The sequence below is a fragment of the Etheostoma cragini genome, chromosome 16 (assembly GCF_013103735.1).
Source record: "Etheostoma cragini isolate CJK2018 chromosome 16, CSU_Ecrag_1.0, whole genome shotgun sequence".
Taxonomy (NCBI): domain Eukaryota; kingdom Metazoa; phylum Chordata; class Actinopteri; order Perciformes; family Percidae; genus Etheostoma; species Etheostoma cragini.
The window spans coordinates 4,617,496-4,621,256 of NC_048422.1; the positions used below are offsets into that span (position 1 = coordinate 4,617,496).

Here is a 3,761-nt window from a genome sequence, read left to right on the forward strand (position 1 = left end):
TTCTGTTATGCCATGTTCAAACTGCTACACTGCAGTGCCCTGCTACGTCCTGCTGTGCCTTGTAATGCCGCACAGCGTGCTGCTATGCGATGAACTACTACAAAGAACTGCTACAGACTACTAATTTTTTCTATTTTTGTTATTGCCACTCTTCATTCTAACCCCAACCGGCCCGTCAGACACCGCCTACCAAGAGCCTGGGTCTGACCGAGGTTTCTGCCTAAAAGGAAGTTTTTCCTCGCCACTGTCGCACTGTTGCTTGCTCTGGAGGAGACTACTAGAAATCCTGGGTTCTTGTAAATTCTGGAGTGTGGTCCATCTGTATAGTGTCTTGAGATAACTCTTGTTGTGAATGGATACTATAAATAAAATTGAATTGAATTGAATTAATCATGGTTGCTAAAGTTTATGTACTTTATATAACGCTAGCGTATAGTAAATACTGGCCGGGGCCCCTAACACATGCAAATGTTAGCTAACGTTACCAGGAAACTTAACTTACCCTTTTGTGTCGGCGAACAATGGGTCATGTCGACGTCTGAACTCCGTCGGTATTCCCAAACTCCTGATTTTTTTAGCGGTGATTTTTGTTGCTTCCTTCAGCTTCTTTTGAAACAAAACTGTTCTTCTGGCTGTGGCGAGTAGCCGACGTGCTGTTGTGAGTCGCGTTGAAAATTACATCATCACGCGTAGCTATGGTGACCAGCCACGCTAAGACGTTACTCATTTTGCAATGGAAAACGAACATAGATTGGGTCAAGTCGAGTAGAGGCGAGTCAAGGCGGGTCGAGTCGAGCGGTTACCAGCAGTGGAAAAACGCCAAGCAAGTCTAGGTGTGTAGAAGATTGGAGGGATGTTTCTAGAGCACAGGTTTGGGTGAATACTCGATTCCTATTGGCTGCAGGGTGTCCACAAAACAGTGTTATAGGAGTTCAAGTGAAACTGACTATTTATCGTTATAAATGAATGCGCTACATTAAAATCTGTTAATTCACAAGATTGCAAGAAGTAAGTTACTCTGCTCTTTATGAACTTCCATTTGTTTTACAGCAAATAATGTTACAATATCTCACATCCTGTTAACTATTCAGGTTGCTTCTTCAGGCTGACAGGACACATGGTGGATAATTCTTTTTGAAATATGTTATATTGTTTTGGGGACAATGACATGGCTGACAGCTAGCTTGTCTTGTTGTTTAACATTCTGTAAAAATTATATTTACTGATTGCCAACTGTAAACAATGTTATTGATTTTGAATTCTGCTAGTACATTTTGTACTAGCAGAATGTTTTCTGGCTCGTAGCTGTCTGAGCTTATGGGTTCTATGAGGTGAGGGGACAATAAATTGCTCCCATTGCTATATGAAGTGTTGATTGTCAGGCATTAATGAACTGAAATGAATGGGTAATATCAGGTGAGAGAGAAGAGAGAAGCGATGAGGAAGCAGCAGGTAGTGTAGAAAGATTTATTTAGGTAAAAAGGCTACTTAACAATGGCTGGCAGGCAGGCAAAAAGTATTCAAGGCAAAATCCAAAAAGAGACAGGCGAAAAAAAACACAAGGAAGGAGGGATTGTTATATTACAATATTACTGTCCATGAATTGTAATGTGTTACACTACTTTTGCATTACTTTGAGTTACTTTCACCAAAATAGCGGAGGTTTGACTTGGCAGGTAGCTTGTCAATTTCACCACTGGATCAATAGAGTCCCCTGTTTATCCACATCATTGATTATTCATAATATTTTGTAAAATTAATTTGAATATGCAAAGTAACTACAGATATAAAAAAATAGATAAGGAGAATGAAAATACTCCAAAACAAGTCCCTTACATTTGTATTGAAGTATGGTATTGTTGTAAAATGTTTGTTTAAAGCACTTGAATAAGAAATTAATGTTTAGTTTAAAACAGTCTATAGGAAATGGTCAAATATAGTGTGATTAATACTCACTATTTACATTATTTACAGTACTTGATATGTGAAAAAGTACCCAACCTTATTTGTTCAACAGTAATTTAGTTTTATAGCAAACCGTCACATGAAGTGCTTTTATTTTGAAGTAGCCTACATGGAAGTACCTACAGTCTGTTGTGTACTCTTGCTATAGCATACTGAGATGAACATGACACACTAGATGCAAAGCTAAACATGTCCATCTGCTCACTTGCATGTTTGTAAAACTGCAACATACTGAACAATAAATGGTACCAGTAAAAGACACGCGCTTTTCCTCTTGAGAGAGCCCCACCCTGGTATTATATTGAGCAATCTGTTCTTGCCCCATTATCGCCCTTACAAAGCCTGTCTGGATCCATATCTAAAAACTTTATCAAGTATTTGGCAAAATATAAAGTTATGTATTGGTAGATATCCCCTTTTTTGGAGGGATTGGTTCAAAAATGGAATTGTCACACTGGGACACGCTGTATCTTGGTGGCATATTGAAATCTTTGAGGATGTGGTACAGCATTTTGGAATCCCTAGGTTGCAATTTTTAAATATTTGCAACTTTGCCATCTATTAGGGGGAATTTTTGGATCCAGTTCTTCAGCCCTGAAAGCCACAGAATGTTTAGCTAAGCCGTGGTTGAAGCAGGGAAAAGGTCATGTGGCTTTGGGTATTGTTCTTTGGTGAACATGGGAGATTGAGCCTGTTCAGCACTCAAGAAGACATAGGAAAGGGATCGGAGTACTACGCTGGATGAAGAGGAGTGAGACAGAATCTGTAGGAATTATATAACTACAGTGGTGTGAAAAAGTGTTTGCCCCCTTCCTCATTTCCTGTTCCTTTGCACGTTTGTCACACTTAAGTGTTTCGGAACATCAAACCAATTTAAACAATAGTCAAGGACAACACAAGTAAACACAAAATGCAATTTGTAAATGAAGGTGTTTATTATTAAAGGTGAAAAAAAATCCAAACCATCATGGCCCTGTGTGAAAAAGTGATTGCCCCCTAAACCTAATAACTGGTTGGGCCACCCTTAGCAGCAACAACTGCAACCAAGCGTTTGCGATAACGTGCAATGAGGCTTTTACAGCGTCCTGGAGGAATTTTGCCCCACTCATCTTTGCAGAATTGTCCTACTTCAGTTACATTAGAGGGTTTTTGAGCATGAACGGCCTTTTTAAGGTCATACCACAACATCTCAATAGGATTCAGGTCAGGACTTTGGCAAGGCCACTCCAAAGTCTTCATTTTGTTTTTCTTCAGCCATTCGGTGGTGGACTTGCTCGTGTGTTTAGGATCATTGTCCTGCTGCAGAACCCAAGTTTGTTTCAGCTTGAGTACACGAACAGATGGTCGGACATTCTCCTTCAGGATCTCTTGGTAGACAGCAGAATTCATAGTTCCTTTTATCACGGCAAGTCTTCCAGGTCCTGAAGCAGCAAAACAGCCCCAGACCATCACACTACCGCCACCATATTTTACTGTTGGTATAATGTTCTTTTTATGAAATGCAGTGTTCCTTCTACGCCAGATATACTTGGACACACACCTTCCAAAGAGTTCCACTTTTGTCTCATCGGTCCACAGAATGTTGTCCCAAAAGTCTTGGGGATCATCAAGATGTGTTGTGGAGAAATTGAGACGAGCTTTGATGTTCTTTTTGCTCAGCAGTGGTTTTCTCCTTGGAATTCTGCCATGCAGGCCATTTTGCCCAGTCTTTTCCTGAAGGTGGAGGCATGAACGCTGACCTTAACTGAGGCAAGTGAGGCCTGCAGTTCTTTGGACGTTGTTGTGGGGTCTTTTGT

General features: G+C 40.4%; 1 protein-coding gene across 3 annotated transcripts in view; it reads right to left on the minus strand.

The window, feature by feature from the left end:
• The window catches only part of LOC117958857 (SWI/SNF-related matrix-associated actin-dependent regulator of chromatin subfamily B member 1-like), a 29,246-nt gene that overhangs the window by 13,485 nt on the left and 12,000 nt on the right, over positions 1-3,761 (minus strand). The window lies entirely within an intron of this gene.